At 37.3% G+C, this 20,507-nt stretch overlaps 1 protein-coding gene across 2 annotated transcripts in view; it reads left to right on the top strand.

Annotated features, from left to right (window-relative positions):
• Positions 1 to 30: 30 nt before the first annotated feature.
• The window catches only part of LOC106954043 (uncharacterized protein C21orf62), a 34,560-nt gene continuing 14,083 nt past the window's right edge, over positions 31 to 20,507 (top strand). Inside the window, exons 1-2 of one of the 2 annotated variants that reach the window (XM_015043267.1) lie at positions 31 to 130; positions 6,054 to 6,190. The gene's annotated coding sequence lies outside the window, so the exon portion shown is untranslated. Of the gene's footprint in view, positions 131 to 4,599; positions 4,916 to 6,053; positions 6,191 to 20,507 lie in introns of those variants that run through there. The other variant, XM_015043268.1, reaches the window with a different exon arrangement.

The following is a 20,507-nucleotide window of genomic DNA, read 5'->3' as shown; positions in this document are numbered from 1 at the left end:
CCAAATCAAATTTGCTTTCTCACACCAAAATGGCTTCAAACAGATGTGCAATTATACAACCTTACATCGTCGAAAAGCAGAAGTGGAGCCTGCTGTCAACCAACAAGAATCCAGCAAATGGTTTCTGGAGGTAAGTCGACAACAAAAGCAGTAATGTTCCTCAATTGTTTGGCTGTTATTCAGACGTGAAGTTGTGTTCGTTGCTGGTTTGAAATCTTTATATATTTTTTATGAATTGTGTTTTTAAGCTACCATAACACTGTGGACAATAAAGATCATCATTATTACTATTATTACAAACAAAACACTCGTCTTTTCCAGCAGCCGTTATATAAGTAAAACCAGCTGAACAAACATTGTTGGAGCTCAGCTTTGGTTGCTAGGCAACAGGCGGACCTCTGCTGGGGTTGCTAGGTAACGGCCTGTGCCCTTTGAATGTGACTGAACATTCCGGAGATTTTTTGAAAGATGCATTGTGAGAATAAAATCATAGAGTTACGAGAATAAAGTCATATGAGAATAATTGTCTTTTTCCTGTTTTACATAGTTTTACTCTCATCTAAATGGATTCTTATCCATTTTAAAATCTTTCCTAAATCCGTCTCTGGGTTTCTGTCTGGTGTGAACCGTGCCGACCTTTCAGGTCATCAAAGTCCTGTTAACTCAGTGTGAACTAAAGAATTCCCATGATGCTCTGCTTTGGCGCCAACTCCCTGAAAAACTGAAAAAATACAGAAAACATTGACTCCTCTAAGTCAGAACTGAAAACTTTTTACTCGGTGCTACAGTATGAACCATCTGTAATCATATTTTTGCAGCGACTCCCCTTCACTCTCATGTTATCGATGACAATCCAAATTGTTTTCTCCCAGACTGAAGCGGCGACGGCTTCTTTTGTCCTCACTTGTCATAACATTTATTGTAGCCAGCAGAGGTGAAGGGGCAGCAGCTCTCAGTTCGGGTTTCTTTCTCCTTAAAAGCATTTTTGTTTCTCATTCAGGTGTGTGTGATTTCCTCCTGTGTCTGCTTCAAACAGAGCAGTTTACCTCCGGCAGGTTTTTAACTTCTGACACTTCTGATGTCCTTGAAGTTGCAGGAAAAATGTGCTTTGGACTGCTTCGAGGCAGTGGAGCTTTGTGCGTGCGTGCGTGCGTGTGTGTGTGTGTGTGTGTGTGTGTGTGTGTGTGTGTGTAGATAAAGTGAGAAATTACTCAGGTCTGCAGCTGAAATATGATCCGTTCATACTTCTTTTTCATGATCATTTCACACATTCTACAGGTGGAACAAAGAAACACACAGATTTGCAAATTAAACTTCAAACAGATTCTCCCTGCTAAACTGTAAAAACAAGCAGCAGTTATTAATAGGAGTAAAAACAACAGCACATTAGAGCCTTTCAAGATGGAAAGAAAAATAAAGGTGCAGCAAATTTCCACCAAAAAACTCAGAAATTTTCTTGCATGAAAAAGGAAATTTCTGAGTACACAGGTCAACAATTTTCTAGACAAAGTCAACAATTTTCAGACTAATAAATAAAAAATTGGGGAAAGAAGCATCAAATAGTTTTAGAATAAAATAAAATAAAGTATTCTACAAAACCCCCCTCAAAATTTTGATTTTGAAAAGTTTAAAATTTTCCTTGAAAAAAACTGGGAAATTTCAGTTTGAAAAGTCAAAAACAAATTGCTAGAAAAAAATGCTAAATTTTGAGATTGTCAGAAATTTTCCAATCAATTTGGATATTTCTAAAAAGTCAAACATTTCTGATTTGTAAAACTCTGACAGCCAACAATTTTCCACTTGTGGAACTCAGTTGTTTTTTCTAGAAAATTGATGAGATTAATCTCAAACTTTCAGATTTTTTTCTACCAAATTTTTTGACATTTGGAGCTCAGAATTTTCCTAACTTTTTGATAACATTTTACTCTTCCTTTTTCTTTCTACAGTGGTTCCAATGCATTTATCTTTCCCATTTGGTCTGAAGCACCAGCCCATTGTGGGGATCTGCTATATAGCAGGAAAGGCCTGGTAATGTTCCCAAGGGAAACAGGAGCACGGCCCTTCAATGGACATTGTTATTAGGCTGCTTCCCTTAGCGTGACCCGCCCCGCCGTTCCTGCTGCTGATTAATGCAGAGATGTAGCATTTGCAGCTTGGAGCATCAGCCTACAGTCAGTCAAATAGTGTGGTACAGTAAAAATCTGCACAGTTTTTATTATTGTTTAAAGGGTGTAATGCAGGTTTTAAACTTGGTTATTTCTGGTCTGAGCAAACAAAAATCAAATGTGGGGTTCCTCAAGGCTCCATTATTGGGTCACTCAAAAACACAATTGAGGTTGTTGAATTATCAGCTGGAAATATGAGTGATGATCCCGGGTATTGGGCTGAATTGGTCCAGATACTTTTCTAAATTCGTCATTTCTGATCTGAGTGAACAAAAATCACTCAAGGCTCCATTTTCGAGTCACTCAAACACACAGTTATTAGCTGGAAAAGTGAGTGATGTTCTCTGGCTTTGGGCTAATTTGGTCCAAATACTTTGGTCAGTTGGTAATTTCTGGTCAGAGTGAATAAAAATCAAATGTGGGGTTCATCAAGGCTCCATTCTCGGGCCACTTTAATAAAATTTCTATGTAGACAATATTTCATCTTTTATCACACGTTTGGCAGAGAAACATAACTTTATATCTGTTTCCATATTAGCAGTAAGTTGGTCTTTCAGATGATGTAATTTTGCTGGAGAAAGTTGTTGCTTTTTTTACCCAGCACTTCTTCTTCTGCTCTCCACCAGTCAGTGTTTCTTGTTTTTTGCAGTTCAATCTGAAACCTCTCTGGATTTCACTTTGTTGCTGTAAGTTTTTCTCTCCCCCTCTATTAATGTCATGAATACAGTGAGATGCATACAGTTTGGATAAAACCATTCACTGGGAGGCGTCAGCAATTGTTCTTGAACACATTTCCACACAGATACTTTTTAATTCCCTCATCTTTACATCTGAAGCTCATGTTTAGAAAAGCTGAAAACGCCTTCAGGCCGATTCAAACCGACGTCTCTGAGCTGCTCTGTGAGAAAATGTTTGAGACGTTTCGTCGCTTTCAGCTTTCCCTTCCGAGTGATTTATAGGCGTGGAAAACACAATGAAAGCAGAGACGATAAATCAGGATTTTATCAGCTTTGACATTTGAAATGTTGTCTGAAGTACAGAACCTGCTAAACAGAAAGAAATGAGAAGTATGGCATCGAAGCAGAAAACAAAAACTCAAAGAGGAGGCCAAGATCTGCTGGTTTTTCTGGATTTTAACCAGTTTTATTTTAAATAAATAAAATAATGAGAATAAAATTCAGGTTGTTTTAATTCAAATGGAGGGGACTCTACTGGATGTCTAATTAAATTAAATAAATATGTAAATTGTTTTACATTTAATTTTTTATTCCAAACTTTCAAACTTGTATCCCATTACAAAACAGCATTAATTAAATTAAATTAAAGTTTTTGAATGCTGCAAATATTTTATAAAACATTTAATCCAACTAGTTAAACGTAATCTGATTGAATATTTTACATTATTACCCTTTCTTATAGAAAACAGGTGAAAATAATAAAATTTATAGTTATAATCAAAGTAATTTAATTCAAATATTCAACATATATTCTTAATTTAAAATGTTTTTATCTCAGTTAACACTTTAAATGTAAAAATGTTTATGTTGCATTTATTTTTTAAATTTATATTCATAAATATAATTATTTTTCAAAGTCTACTCTGTTTTCCTTTAAATAAAACCCAGAAGATATGAGATTTCTGTAGATATTTCTTCAAAAACCACATGTACAGCACAAAGGGTTCATGTATTTTATTTTTTTCCTGATTATTAATTCACCATGGATCCAACTTTGAAGAAGTAAACCTCAGTCCATTACACTGCAAAAATACCAAATATTACCAAGTATGTTTTTATCTAAATACTTGTGGAAACAATTAAAATAAAACTAAACTAACTTGTAATTTTGCTGGAGCTTTTCAGCAGAAGTTGTGAGCTTATTTAAGTCAATAATTTCTTAATATTGATGAAAAATTACTAGTTACATTGTCAGATTATTTCTCTTATAACGTGGGAGAAATATCTTGTGAAAATAATCTGCCGGTGGAGCTAGTATTTTTTAAGGAATGAACTTAAGCTTCTATATATTGCTGAAAAGTTACGTCCAAGTTAGTTTTGTCTTGTTTCAGGTGTATTAAGATGTTTCCACTAAAACCTGGACCAAAAATACTTGGTAATATTTTGTATTTTTGCAGTGCAAATCCAGTTTTTTGTTTGGAAACCTTAGAGAACAACGTGTTCATTAATAACCCTGAAGATTTAGTTTTGGTTTATGCAGGAAAACGTTTCTGTTAGGACAGCATTGACGGGCGGACTCGGCGCTAATGAGTCTGTTTCTCATCCTGCGCTTGTTGGATTAACTCAGAAAGGATCTGATGGAGGGAGGGAAGCAGCTGAAAAGGGAAGCGAACAGAGGGGATGTGGGGGAGAGAAATCGCTCGGACCCTCGGGGGGTCGGCTTCTCTTTCACCCTCTCCATCTCTGAGAATCAACACCTCAACGCACCACTATCTCCCAGCTCCCTTTGGGATTCAAATGATGCCTCATTAGCACTTATTGGATTGTAACTTCCATGGGATGCAAAGTGTTTCTTTTTGTCTTTGTCTGAATGAAAAGAGGCTCTGGTTGTGTCTCAGAGAAATGTCTCAGTTTTCCTGGTTTCCGCTTCTCTTCTTTTAGCTCAACAAGGATTTCCAGCTTGTTCCAGCAGTCAGGATTCAACTTGTCCTCTTTTTGGACTTCTCGGCATCCCCGGAGTGCCTTTGTCTCCCCCTGATGAGGAAACTACATTAACAGAAGAGACAAAACAAAGTCATTAAAGCAGAGAATCTGAGCTGTTATGAAAGGAGTTCACACATTTCGTTCACAAGCAAAGTTCGGTTTAACTATCAGATAAAACGGAGGATGTGAAGCAATTTTGCTGGACAGAAGAGCTTTGTTAGCAAAAATCATTCTTTCAGGCTAACTGGTTGAACTGTTTCAGTTTTGTTGGTTACTTTAACCAACGGAGTTCCACAGGGATCAAATCTTGGTCCTCTTTCATTTAAAGGGCCAGTTTTGTGTCTTTTGTGTATATGTTTCATAGTGAGCACTGAAAAAGCAAACCAGGTGATCCAACTTTTAAAAATTTGAGTTAATTTGATACAAGTAATCAAAATGAGTTTTTTTTATTATTATTTGCAGAGAGATTGGGTTGCATGTTTTAAATGATCATGAGGCTCTTAATGTTGTTTTTTAAAGTAATTTGGATCATCTTTTATATTCTCTTTTGGCTCTTGCAGCTTCAGAATCAGGGAAAGTTTCATAACTGAACTTGAATCACCTTTTCAGGTATTTTTCTTTGACTCTCCTCCATAAACAGACTCCATGCTTTGTGTCCGGACCAGATTCTGCTTGTTTCTGCAGATACTCGGATGCTCTTTGACTTCCCAGGATGTTTGAGCTGTAATAGACGGATTAACTCTTTATTCCCGTCGTCCCTCGGGGGACAGATCTTCAGCTTCGTTCTGTTTGTGTTTTTAGGATGACAGGAGATCATCCGGGATCAACACCTTACATGTTTCCTCTTCTTCCTCTTTGTTAGTATTTTCTTTTCAGTCTTTAACTCTTTGTCCTCTCTGAAACTGGTGCATTACTTTCTGCCTCATTAACAATCAGAGGTGATTTTTTTTTTCAAGTAAAAGGATTTCTTCATTTGTTCTCCTGAAACTAGACAGAAAATAAACACTTAGGAGAAGCATCATTTTATTGAATTTTGGCAGAAAACGATTTAAATAAACCAAAATGCTGTGCAAAAGAGGTTGACCTGACAGTTACTTTTTTTCACTTTATCTTCAGATTAGTCTTGTTTATTGTTTCATGAATCTGTCGGTCACCACAAAGATATTTCTGTGTGCAGCAGAGTGTGCTGCAGTTATTTAGTGTGTATTCTCTTGTTTGTGTCCAACAGGACCCGCGTGTGTGGTTCTGATCCAGTTTTTCCTCAGGACCTGCCTGGCATTGTGCTGCTTCCTGTCCTGGCAGACATTATGGGGACAAATAAGAGACGGACGTGTGCGCAGAGACACACAGAAATACACACAATAGGTAGGTGTTTTCTCACAGGATTCACGGCTGGAGCTAGCTACTTAGCTAGGTAGCTGAGTAGTTTGCTAATTAGTGGGCTAGCTGGTTAGCTACTGTTGCTATAGTAAAGAGAGCCACTTTCTGCTAGAGCTAGAGCTTTTATAAAGAATAAAATTAATTTCAAAGGTGTTTTTTTTATTTGCTAGGAGATAGTGCACATTAATCACATAATATAATGTAAATGTGTGGCAGTTAGCTAGTCATCTCGGGTTGCTAGGTAACGGGCTAGCCCTCCTTGGGGTTGCTAGGTAACGGGCTAGGCTTCCTTGGGGTTGCTAGGTGACGGAGCAGTACCTGCTGATTTGTTTTTGAAATGGCTCGTTTTCCAGTCAAAAACATGAACTTATTGCCAAAAAAATCTGGTTCAAGTGTTTGCTAACATTTTCTTGTAAACTGCAAAAGTCTTCTTCTCAAAAAGCTTCTCGTTTATTTTGCTTTTCTTTCATTTTTTTACCCGTCTGTTTTGTTTCCATCCTTCCTTTCTCATCTTAGTCGTCTTTTTCTTGTTCTCTCATGGGGGTCTGCAAGCTTTAACAGTTAATTTAACTCTTTATTTCCTCCTGGTTTCTCTTTGTTAATCTTTTAGAGAGATTACATGAGATTATCAAGGATAAACCCACAGATTGAAAAAATAGAAACCTCTGAAACTGAACTGTGCATTTTCTTCTTTATGTCACAAAAATATTTTTTTCCTGTTTTTAAGTAAAGGAAAAGTAATTTTTTAAATTTTTAAGATTTAAAGTTTTACCACCATGTTTTGTGGTAATACTGTGAGAACTATAAGAACTATTTATTGATTATTTGTTTAGGTAACTGTATGGGTGTGACTGTGTCACAGCAATTATAGTCCCACAAACACAAATGCTATCTTGAAAAACATTCCCATTTGTAATTTGCTTCTTTAGGACACCCACCACTTAAAGAAATGTGATTTATATAATCAAACTGCTTCTCGTAACTGCATTTAATCATGTTTTTAAATTTATTAGTATTTATTGACACTTTTAAGTGAACAGACAACAGAAAAAAGAGTTAAAAATAACAATTTGAACAGTTTTGGGGGTTTTAAACAGTATTAATTGGAATTTATTGTGACAATAATAAATCCGAATTCTTATCATAATAAGAAATTTATCTCGATAAATGATAAACGTTGCGGTAAATGCGGCCCTACAAATATATTTATATCATGTCTTTCTATCCCTCAGCATTGTTTCGTCTTTGTTTCCTCCTTCCAAGCTAATCTGCATCTCAGTGGTTGTTATCTTCATCTGTAATTATCCAGCACCGCTCCTCCTCTTCGTCGCCTGGTTGCCTTTGTGATCCCTGCAGCTCTGCGTCGTGCCGGATCGGTTTCGGGTCTTTGGATGAAGAGATCCAGGGGGTTGAGTGGGAGGTGAAAGGGGGGAGCGAGGGTCTGTGATCCCCTTCTGTGTGCATTATTCAGCCTTGTTTGCATGGATAAGCTGCTGTGGAGGAGAAAGTTTAGAAAGAGAGAGAAAGAATGGGGGAGGAGTGTCACCAAAACGGAGAAATCGGGGCCTGGGATTGTTGGAAGTTTTAAAGATATTATCCATCAACACAAACCCAGTGGTTCCTGTTTTTTAAGTTATTTTAATGTCCAAACATGGCAGCTGGCATCGGTATTTCCACCGCTGATTGTGACGGCTGTTTATGATTGTTGACAAAGTCACAAAAGAACCAGACGCTGTTTGCGCCTGGTTTTGTGGGCAAACGTAAACTTTCACTCCAGCAGAACAAATACAAGAGCGATCGCAGAGATAAGATGGAAATTCAATAAGTTAAAAAAATAATAATCTGATGAAACTGGTTTGAACGTACAAATAAAATAAACTCATTTACAATGAAGGACAGTCAAAAGAATAGAAATATTTGTATGTTTGTTCCTTATTCAGTGTAGAAATATTTAAACTGAAGAACTGGACAATATGACTGAAAAACATGTGTTCCATATCAGACGATATTGGCAATTATTGATTAGTTTTTTTGTTTTAAATATCTGAAATGTTACCTAACTGGTGGCTGAACTTTCCTGTTTTATCCACAGTTTTCTCTTGTTTTTAATTTTTAAGGGAGTGTGGTGCTGCTGCACCAGTTACGCAACAGGCTGTTGCTAGGCAACCATAAGTTACTCAACGGGTTGTTGCCATTGGTTATTTCTGAGTATCTGAGATTCCCCTACTGTTCGTTAAATTTATTAAATTTGATATCTTATTAATCAAATTTCTTCTGAACTAATTTTTTCTGAATTATGTTTTGAATATTTATGTAAATGTTGTGGAAGCTGAACCCCCCAAAAACAAATAAATATCCAACATGGGCGCCACACAGCAGCAGGAACTGCTTCTGAAAACCTGCTGATGGTTTGTGTTTTATTAAACGAGTAATACACACACAGATGAGAACATAACCTAACAAATATGCTGCTCTTATGTTAAAGTTAATAAAATACAAAGATGTGTTTCTCTCTAGTTTCTAATGCTACTAAAAGTTAGCCTGGTCAAACGGAGTCACATTTGTTGTGGCCTGTGAAGCTGATTCTGATTCTAAATCTGATTGTTGTTGTTGAAATCTTTTTTTACATAAATTTAAATATGGGAATGGGTTTGGAAAGCAACAAACATTTGGACATTGTTATTCTTTCTGACAAGGAATGTAGCAATCAGCTCCATTAAACTCCTCTGTGGTTTTAAGCGTGAGGTTAACCACTATAATTACTTTGAATCATATGATGCCGATTACACAATTGTACATTTGTTTAGGAAAAAAACCCACAGAGTTCAAAAATTCCTTTTTTAAAGTATAAACTTTGGAAAATCTGCTTCGAAGTACAACAGGAGCAGATTGAGCAGCTATAGGAGCCTGAGTTTTCTGAACATGGAGCTCAGAAGGCCGGCATAGCGAAGAGTTTTTACCTCTGTCGGTGCTTTAAAATAACATGAGCAGTTCAAACAGAGCGGAGGAGATGCTGAGGAGCGTCATGGCTGGAGGTTACAACAGAAATCCCAGAGGAAGACGTTTTGATGCTGGCGGTTTGAGCTGAACATGAATATAAAGGAGAGATCAGTCATCTGTGATGAAGTTTATGTTGTTTAGAAAATGGCTTGATGAAATTTGAATTTCCAACGCTGAGCCCTGCAGGCCTGTGGAGAGACTAAAGAATGGATCTTAAAACAACCAACAGCACTCTGTTTGTTATAAAGGATTCTGTTCTCCTTTTTAAATAATGCGGTTCTGAACTAAAGACAGCTTCTGCCATTTTGTTCTCTTACCTGTGTTTTTTGCCTTTAAACCAACTCTTTTGTTCCTGAACTATTGTGTACTAGTTTTTTCTTTATAGTTAAAGGGGATCTGTTATGCAACATTCACATTTTTTATGTTTTCATTCTTCCATTTGGTTCTCAACTGCTTCTAAAAACAAACCAAGCGCTTAAAAAACCACCAAGTTGTTTTTAGGGCAAAAAGTTCCACAAATAAACGAGCTGTTTCAAAAATCTCAAATTTCAAACTACTAGGCCATTGCCTAGCAACCCAAGCTGAGCTCCAGCACATTTAGTCAGCTGGTTTTACTGCTGTATGGACCGTACAGTGGCTGTTATAAAAGACAAGTGTTTTGTTGACTGAAAACACTTGCTGGATTCTTGTTGGTTGAGCAGGAGGCTCCACTTTTGCTTTTCAAAACCATACACTGGGAAAAAAAAAGTGATGCCATCTCACTCCACATGTTCTTCCATTGTTTCTGCAGTCTTTATCTGCATGTCCATACTGATGTTTGCAAAACTTTCAGTATTCCACTAATGTAAAAAAAAAAAAAAAACTTTCATAATGGAGTTGTTTCTGTTAAATACGAAAGACAATTAAAATCACATGTGAATAAGTTTGTTCACGCTATCAATCATTAAAAACATTCCGTGCCATCATCCTCCTACCACTTCCTGTTGTCCTCTTCGTTGTTTCTGCCAGTAGTAACATCTGATTGTTGATCACGTGACTTCTGTGACGAGAAATACATTAAGCCAAAAAACTATCTTTTTGTAGCTGGCGCAAAAACTTTTTATTAAAAAACGTGACTTTATTTTTTTTGAACTGGTGTGTTTCCACAAAGCAAATGTATTTCCTGAAATCCAATTTGTGCAATACGGCAAACTAAGTGGATTGTCTCAGGATCTCTGCTGAACCTTTGACCTCTACATACAACCACACGCTGTCACCTGAACTAACGGCAAACACACACCTTGCAGGTACGAGCATCATGTGGCACGGATAAATCCTCCCCTGAAGGCGAACTGTAACGGAAGGGAGTGGTGGTCAGATGAAAAGTTAACTCTCTTGTACAACCAGTTTCTCGCTTTGTTGTGTAAAATCCTCCCCGAAGGTGAAGCCGTAAACCCATCAGTCAGTTCCCACCAAATAACTCCGCAGATTTCAGCTTTATTTCACACCTTAGCTAACTGATCCCGGTGGCTGTTAGCCCTATAAATGAATAAATTACACTCTGCCTTTTATCCTTCGCAGGAGCATCTGATTCATCTTTCTGCCCCTGAAGTTAAACCTGTGCTCATTCACATGATCCTCATCTCCTTCCAGAGAAAGCTGAGATTAGAGAGACAGAGAAGGCAAGAGGTTTTTACACTTTGATCTGAAATCTGTTACAGAGATGAGTTACAACTGGAAAAATGGTTTTCAATGAGCGAGAAGAGTAAATATCAAGATCCAAGGTAGGAAAGAGAGAGAAAGAGGAGATTTATAAAGCAAATGGTGAAGGAAAACAACAACAAAAATAGATGTGAGGAGAGGATTTTATATTGTTGATCAGGGAAAACATCCTTCTAACACTAAAACAGATTAAAATGTTTCATCTTATGTTTTATTTTAGCTGATACTAAAAATTAATGACTTGTTTGAAGTTGCGCAAGATGATAAATTTTATTTTTGGGTGATTCGGACATCTTCACAGATTGACAGATTTATTGTTTGGCTTCTTTATGTCAATAAAATTAAACTAAGATTATTTCTATATTGAACTAAGGAAGGTAAAGCTAAGCTCAGCTAAAATAAGCAAGGATGAAATAAGTCTGAACTAATATAAGCTAATATAGCTTAGCAGAAACTAGCATAAAAGTTAGCTAAGCTGAACTTTATTAAAATAGGAAAGGCAAAAAGCTTTAGTTTAACAAGGTAAACTAAAGCAAAGTATAATAAAAATAAGCTAAGCTAAACTTGGCTAGAATGAAAGCTAGCCAAGTTTAGGCTAGCATAGCCTTAACAAAGGCTAGCATAGCTAGGCTGAACTTCATTAAAATAAGATGGGCAGCTAAGCTATGCTAAGCTAAGCTGACTAAGATAAGGTTCACAAAACTGAGCTAAAATAAGAAAAGTTAGGCTTGGTGAACAAAAATAACCAGAGCTAACATTGGGCGAGCTAAATTTAAATAAACACCAGAGAACTATTAATTGAAAGACTAAACATGATTCTGAGTATCTTAAGTACTACTTATTCACTAATTTTATTAATTTTGTTTTGAAGATTTATATACATTTAGTGGGTGGCGAGCTTCTAGAAAACCCCATAATGTGCCACTTTTACACCAGACAGATGAAAATTGTAAGTTGTAATTTGGGGTCTAATTATATGATCTCCAGATCAGCATTTAGCCGAACGAACAAAAGGAAACGATGCAGAATATATTTTCATTACCTTTACTACCTCTTCAGTTGTGGGTAAGGGGGCCTGGTGAGCCCAACAAAGGTCTGAGGAATGTCTCCTCCTCAGTCCAGACAGCCTGAGGAATGTGGAGGAGGCGCTGCTCAGCTCAATGAAAAGAAAAGATAGAAACAAGGAGGAATCCTGTGATTGGGCTCACTCCATGTCCGCAGCGTCAGCTCCTGCAGTCGCAGCGTGAGAAACAACAAAGCAACCAGAGGAGTGGAGTGTCCCTCCATCCTAAGACCCCATACGCTCCATCGCTAATCATAGGAATGACAGGAATGGAGAGACTTTTAAAGGAGACGCCAGATTGATAACCTGTACGATGTGAGGAAGAGCTAACACTTAGAAAACGTTCAGGAAAGTACGGAAGAGGATTAAGGCCTAAAAATATAAGAATTCTGACTTTTTTCAGATTTCAGAGAAAAAATTCAGAATTCTGAGATTAAAGTCAGAATTATGAAAAAAAAAATCTGAATTTTGACCTTTTGTCTATAAATTTGGACTTTAAAAACAATCAGACTTTTTTCCTCAGAATTTTGACCTGTTTTTCTCAGAAATTGGAGACATTTTTCAGAATCCTGAGATGCAAGTCGCAGTTGTTTAGTAAAAAAAATGTCAGAATTTGGAGACTGAAATTCCAAAGCCTGACACAAAAAATAATTCATAATTTTGACATTTTTCTCAGAATTTGGAGAAAATCTTCAAAATTCTGAGATTCAAGTTGGTATTGTTTAATTTAAACTGTGATCTAATTTAAACAAATAAATTTCTGCCAAAAACCTCGGAAATTTCGAAATAGAAAAGTCAAACATTTGCTTGAAAAATCTTGAATTAGATTGAAATTGAAGAAGTTTTCTAGAAACTAACATTTTTTTAGTCTGAGAAGTCAAAGATTTTCCACTTTTTCTAGTAAATTTTTGAGATTAATCTCAAAACGTGACATTTTTGTCAGAAACATTTTTCTATCTAGTTGCGCCGTCGTTTGTTTCTCCTTAATTTCGCTCTTCCCATTTATTCTTCCACTTTCTTCTGACCTCTTGTAAAAACATCCAACCTTAGTCTTTCTCTTACTGAGAGGTTCTTCAAATATTTATATAGCTGATGTAGCTGATCAATAATCAGTGCGGCTTCTCTTCACAATGCTATCACCGACCTGTTTGTGTTTCATGCTATCAGCTGTTTAACAGCCATTGTGTTTCTGTTCCTTTAATGTCGCCCAATCAATCTGCGCAAACATGGATCCTGGAGTCAACCGAGTTACATTTTATTCACATTCTGGAGAAAAAACATGTCAAATGAAGACGTTAAACACTCAGAGGTGACTTTTTCACCTGTTTTTCCAAAACCGAACCCTCCTCAGAGTGGGAATCTTCCTTTCCCATGGAGATAATCGTCTTTGCAGCTCCAACGTTTATGTTTAGCTGAGAAATAATCAGAAGGTATGAGTAGGAGGAGGCAATAAAGACGCCCAGAGCTGGGAATGTCACGGTCAGCGGGGCAAACACGTGTTCTTCCCACACAATGAACAGGTCAGGTATTTACTGCCGGATCCTCAGACAGCTTTATTCGTCTCACAAACGTTTTACATCGTCAATCTGAAGCTGAAGGGATCCAACCAGGCTTAAGACACGTTGCAGAAAGGAAAGAAATGTACCAGTAAAGGAAACATTTATATCCTTTACTGATGGGATATAAATTATTTCACCTTGTTTGTTTCTTTACTCCAAAATCTTGCCAAGTATTTTTGGTCTCGTTTCTAGTCCAAATATCTTATTACAATTAAAATGGGACTAAACTAACTTATCAGCAACTTTTCAGCGACATGTATAAGATTTTTTCATGTAAATATTTCCTTAATATTGATGAAAAGTGCTAGTTCTACTGGTATAATATTCTATTCATATCACGCTTTGAGTGGGAATACTTGCATTAATATGTCTTTGTCATTATTATATTAGTTGAAAATGGTCTCAAAATGACAATGTTTTCATTTTTATCAATAATTTTCAGGACAATTTACTATCCAGCAAAATTTGTTATTGATGCAGTCGCAGCCGTTGAGTTACCTAAAAAAATAAACAGTAAATTGTTCTGGTACTACTTTGAAAATGCTAAAAGTGATGATAAGAAAATATTGCTGTAAAACTTTAAGTCCACATCGCCCAGTCATTATGTAAATGTTGTTTTTGTGAGACTAAAGCAGTCTAAACTATGATTTTTAGGTTCTAAACCACTCTGAAATTAATCATGTCGCTGTTTATTTACTCTTGAAGGCATCAGTTTGACTTCCTGCTTATTTTTGCCCAGAATATATAATTCAACTGACACATTACAGATACTCCTTCAACCTTAAAATGATGCAGAAAAATCTAAATTTTGCTCACTTGTAAATAAAATTCAGATCAAAGTTTAACGGTTTATAGTGTAAATAATCTTTTAAACGTCCAGCCGGTTTGTGTGAGGGGCGTGTCTGTCTGCTCTAACAGCATCCATTACAGTTTTAGTGACTGAAAGCCATAAAATCCTCTGCTGCCCCTTTACGGCTGAGCCTGGGGAGCTTTGGAGGCTGTAAAAAAAACACACTGACCACATTCACACCCCTGTGACCTTCTGCAGGAAAACAGGAACACAGTGAGCACTTACTAACACTTTCTCTGCAGGGTCTGTTCAGCTGGACATAAAATACACACTTCAGCGTTCCTTGAACAGGTTAGGATAGATCTGTGGCCTATACAAAACATGGTCATTATTTTTTTTACACAAAATAATTTTTTGATGATGAGATTTTAGCTCTTTTAGGGGCTCTTGTCATTTTAAATCCAAATAAGCTGCTGCTGGCCACGCCCCCAAAACTCGCACATGAAAATGGCTGCAAACAGATGAGCGATTATACAACCGTACATCTTTGAAAAGCACAAGTAGAGCCTCCTGCACAACCAACAAGAATGCAGCAAGTGGTTTCTGGATGGTAAGTCAACAACAAAACACTTGTCTTCTCCAGCAGCCATGCAGTAAAACCGGCTGACCAAACATGCTGGAGCTCAGCTTGGGTTGCTACATACGGGCGGAACTCTGCTGGGGTTGCTAGGTAACGGCTCAGCGCTTTCGAATGTGATTTAATCAGGAGGTTTTTGAAACGACTCACTTTCCAGATACCAAGAAACATAAACTTATTGCCAAAAAAAACAGCAGTAGAAATGCAAATGGAAGGACAAAAATGTGAATTTTGCATAATATGTTCCCCCTAAGCATTTGTTTGAGAACTATAATTGTTGAAGGTGTCTTGTTAAGTGAGCAAAACACCAAGAACTTTATAACTTATAGTTTGAACACATGTGATTTTAATTGAGTTTTTTATTTACTGGAAACACTGCAATTGCAAAATTGTGGTTTTTCGACATTAGTAGAATATCAACAAAGTTTTGTGCACATTTGTAATGGAGACACATCCAGTGTGTAAATTTGACTGGTATAACCTGGTGAAAGCAAATATTGAGGATGTTTTTCCACCGGGTTGTCCGACAGATTCGGTTTGACTTAGAACCAAAGTTGCAACGTTTGTTCCATTTTCACTGCACTGTGAAACAAACTGAACCCGATGAAAAACCTGCTGTTTCTAACAACTAGCTATGAGATTTGAGAGGTAAATACTTTCACATTGGACAGAATTATTTGTTTTTTCCCTTAGTAAATTAAAATAATAGTTTAAAATATGCTAATATAACAAGAGGTTCAGTGATCTGTGGATAATTCACAACCAAACTTCCTCTGTAACGCCTGACTGGAGGTTTCTAATCCATTAAATTATCATTTAGTAGATCTATAATCACCAGTTTGACCTTAAAACATTTTTTTTTAAATAATATAATAGGAAAAACGACACCATGGCTTCAAATTAAAGGAGCAGCTGAATGAATTCTTCCAAAGAGTTTCAGCTTCACTGATTTTCTCCTCCCACTGCTGAATATCCCAGTTCCCCCCACTGGAATCGCTTTTCTGCCCAGTTTCCAACTGGTTTAGTGTCCTCTTCCTCCCTGCAGGGGGATCAGGTGGGAACGAGGCCCGTCGCCGCTCCCAGCGCCGCCACACTTTCTCCCTGCTTCTGAGAGGCGGCTGCATGCAGCTTTTCTCAGGGTTGCTGCGTTTTTCATGTTCCCAGAAATCAGCTTCTTCCCAGGAATAATCAGGACGTTTACAGATTCAGGTCAATTTCTAAACTGGAAAACACTTTCAGAAACTAAAAGTAACAAACAAAAAGTTACTTATGTGTAGGGCTGCTGTAAACTCATACTTTAGTAATAGAGTATTCTATGGATTATTCTTATGATTAAATGCTCGGCTCCAACAGGTTCGTTTCATTTGGCTTATTAATTTGATCAGTTAATGTAATTTTCGTTAACTGATGTTTTTGTATGATGATATGTTTAATCATTTCTACTTAATGGCATTAACTTAGCAAAATGTTACCCGTTCCCACATCAATATATGCAATGATAAAACAAAGATGGGCAAAAAGCAATAAATGTTAAAAATTTTCTTTTTGTTCAACTAAAGAAGCAAAATTAATTTTCCAATGTATAGATATTGAAAAAAGATAATCATATATGGCATAAAAACAAGTGAATCATAGACTATTTTGAATGTAAACAAAATAAAGCAAAGCGAAACGCTGTGATGTCACTAGTGATTCAGTCTCTGTGATGTCATCAGCTGTATAACAAAATATATCAAAATTCTGCATATTTCTCATTGCTTGCAATATCACTGACAATTTCAGTCGCACGCAAAGCTCTTTTAAATCGACCGTTCAGGTAATTTACAGATCAACACATTTTATCAAACGCATTTAAGGGAAAATGTCTCAAGAGCCGAGATACTACAACAGAATGATGGGGCCCCCTGTGAGAAGACCAGTCCACCAAAACTCACACAGGATGTTCCCCCCTGAGGATGTCTTCTTACACAGGGAAGTCCAAAGACTGGGCTCTCTTCTGGAAATGGAGAGAGCCCGAAGGTTTGAAGACAACCAAAGACTGGCCCACATGCAAGCCGAGCTGGAAGAGACAAATATCCAGTTAAGAAGGCAGAAAGCTCTCAAAGAAATGTTTATCAACCGGGGCAAAGAGACAAAGAGGGAACTCGAGAGAGTAGAGAAGTTGAGTGATCCAGAAGCCCTTAACGCTGTCATCCTTGCTACCCAGGTTCACGACGACGTGAAACACAAGAGGAAGAAGTTGCTGCAAAAAGACTTTGAGGAATTAAAGGTGGCCCACCTCCTCAGCCAGAAAGCATTATCGTCTCAAATCCAGGCTGAAGTAGACAAAAGTAAGGCCCTCCAAGAAGAACTGGACAAAGTCCAGACTTTATACAAGAAGCTGCTCTCTAAGCATGAAGCCGAGACACAAACGTTTTGTGAGGAGCAACAGCTACTTGAGGATCTGAGAGATGAAAAGAACCATATGTTTCAGAACGTGTCAGAAAAGATCGCATTTCTCCAAAACAGTTTCCAGGAAGAATTGAACCAGATTAAACTTTCATACAGAGAACTGGACTGTAGGTGTGACAAAGATGTTTCTGGACTGAAACAAAACGTGGGAACATGTCAGCAGGAGGTGGGATGTGAGAAAGATGCGAATTTGGGAAACGCAAATGAGACTTTCATCAACAGCGTGACAGCTGATAAGGAAGACGACGTTCAAAAAATGTCAAAAGAGATCACAACTTTGCAAAAGAGGGAAAAAGAAATGCAAAATGAATTAGACGGGGTTAAAATTTCATACCAAAAACTGAAAAGTAAGTATGAAACGGATGTTACTGAGTTACAACAGCAGGTTGAGGCATATTGTCAGAAGATAAAGTTAAAGAAAATCGCTAATTCAAAGAGAGAAAAGGAATTGATATACCAAGTAGAAACATATCGGGAAGAGGCAGATCGTGAGAAAAAAGCCAATTTGGAGAGAGCAGAGAAGGACCTCCAGCTAATCAACACACTGAGAGCTGAGAAGGAACATCTCTGTGAAAAAATGTCCAACGAGATCGAGATCTTGCAGCAGAAATTCATCGGGATCGCTAAACATTTGAAATGTAATATGGGCCAATGTGAAATAAACCATTCTGCACTGCAACAGCAGGTGGAAAACCTACAGCTGCAAATAGTTCAGGAGAAGAAAGCTCACTTGGAGAAATCAAAGCAGGACATGGTGCTTCTCAACGAGGTGAGAGCTATGAATGATGCTCTCCAAGAGAACATGACAAAAGAAATCAAATTCCTGCAGGAAAAGGAATCGGATGCGAGGACTGAGTTAGAGAAGGTTAAAGGTTTATACCAGGAGCTGAGTTATAGGTATGACAAGGATGTTGCTGCACTCAAACAGGAACATCCGGTTTGAGTAAAAATCATGACAAAAATGTTAATTTGGAAGGATCAAGTGAGGATAAACAGCTTTCCAACACTGAGAGAGCTGAGGAAGATCTCCAACAAAACGAAGCGCTCCGTCAAGAGAAAATGTAAAAAGGCAAGATTTACCCCCATTAACCGACCAGAAAACAGATCCCTTCCTAACCCAATTCAAAAAGCATTCAAAGAGGAATTTGAATAATAAAAACAAAAAGTGGGCAGCACTGGTTAGCACTGCAGCTTCACAGAGAGGAAGCGTCAGGTGTGTGCAGTTGGCATGTTTTCCTCGTGCTGCCGTGTGGGTTTTCTCTGGGTGCTCCAGTTAGCCCACACATCTCCTGGAAACATGTAGCTTAGGTCAATTGGTCAATGTAAATTGCCCCCAGAAGAGTTCAAGAAACTGCAAGAATTGCTTGAAAAAAGATCCAAAAGTCATTGTGGTATCAGCACTAAATCTAAGACTATTTCCTCATGTTAAAAAACAAAAACAATACAACTCTATCTTCCTCTTTCTCATTCTTTCTTAAGTAATTAATGTCTCCCTCATACACACATACATATACACACACATATACATATATATATTTATATATATATATATATATATATATATATATATATATGTATATATATATATATGTTATATATTTATCTTTATATATAAAGATAAAGAAAATCGCTAATTCAAAGAGAGAAAAGGAATTGAAAAACCAAGTGTGTATATATATATCGTACATCTTTGAAAAGCATTAGAGCCTCCTGTATGACCAACAAGAATGCAGCAAGTGTTCACAGTCAACAATAAAACACTTGTCTTTTCCAGCAGCCATTGTACGGTAACACCTGGTGACCTAATGTGGTGCTCAGCTGGGGCTGCTAGGTAACAGCAGTACTCCACTGGGGTTGCTAGGTAACAGCAGTACTCCACTGGGGCTGCTAGGTCACAGCAGTACTCCACTGGGGTTGCTAGGTAACGGCAGTACTCCGCTGGGGTTACTAGGTAACGGCAGTACTCCATTGGGGTTGCCGGGTAACGGCAGTACTCCACTGGGGTTGCCGGGTAACGGCAGAACTCCACTGGGGTTGCCGGGTAACGGCAGAACTCCACTGGGGTTGCCGGGTAACGGCAGAACTCCACTGGGGTTTCTAGGTAACGGCAGAACTCCACTGCGGTTGCTAGGTGAGGGACAGTGCCTGCTGATTTGTGACATTACATTTGGAATTGGCTCATTTTCAGGCCCCCCAAAAGCATTACCTTATATACAAAAACATCTGCTTGTTTTTTTATGCGCCTGGTATTTGGAAGCAGTAGAATGTAGCATATTTGTAAAGACAATATACTGCAATATAAATCAATGTAAATGGTTGATGAATAAAAAGGTCAAAAACTTTTTCATTAATACTCAAGAATTATCAGTTCAAAACAAGCTCATATATTTTGCTTTAAAGTTACTTTTAAGTTATTTTTTTCTTAATTCAAGTGGACTAAGATATTTGCATCAGAAACTAGACAAAAAATGTTGGTAAGATTTTATGTTTTTGCAGTGAAAGTACAAGAACTCATCCTCTTCCCTATATAGTTTTGCTTGTTTGAATATTTAATAAAAATCTGACAGCAGAACTAGGAGGATTTTTTTTATCAATATAAAAGAATAACTGACTTAAAACAAACTCCTACATTTGAAAAGTTATTTTGATGAGTCCATTTGGGTCTCTACTGTTTTAAAAAGCAGTAGAGACCCAAATGGAAGTACAAAATCAACTTTTTCACCAGTAATCATGAATTATTAGCTTAAAACAAGCTCTTATATCTTGCTGAAATGTTACTTTTAAGTTATTTTTGTCTTATTTAATCAGAAACAGGAAAATATTCTTGGTAACATTTTGTTTTTGCAGTGAAGGTACCTCAACTCTTCTTCGCTATATTATTTGTGTTGCTTGTTTGATCGTTTGGATGATTAATAAATAAGTAAAATGAGGATTTCTGAGCAGATTTTCTCTGGACAGGCTACAGGCCCGTTTACGGTGGGACGTCCTGTGTGTCTGGACCCGAACACACAAACCGCCCAATAGGTGCTGCAGTGTTTGCTCTGCACTGAAAACACTCTCCAACTATCAAGTTTTTCTTTCCTTTCTTGCTTTGTTAGGCT

Source organism: Poecilia latipinna, unplaced genomic scaffold (genome assembly GCF_001443285.1).
Source record: "Poecilia latipinna isolate Pla-1442-1.1 unplaced genomic scaffold, P_latipinna-1.0 Scaffold622, whole genome shotgun sequence".
Taxonomy (NCBI): domain Eukaryota; kingdom Metazoa; phylum Chordata; class Actinopteri; order Cyprinodontiformes; family Poeciliidae; genus Poecilia; species Poecilia latipinna.
Note: the sequence above shows the minus strand (reverse complement) of the source record. Positions and strands in the feature narration are given on the sequence as shown.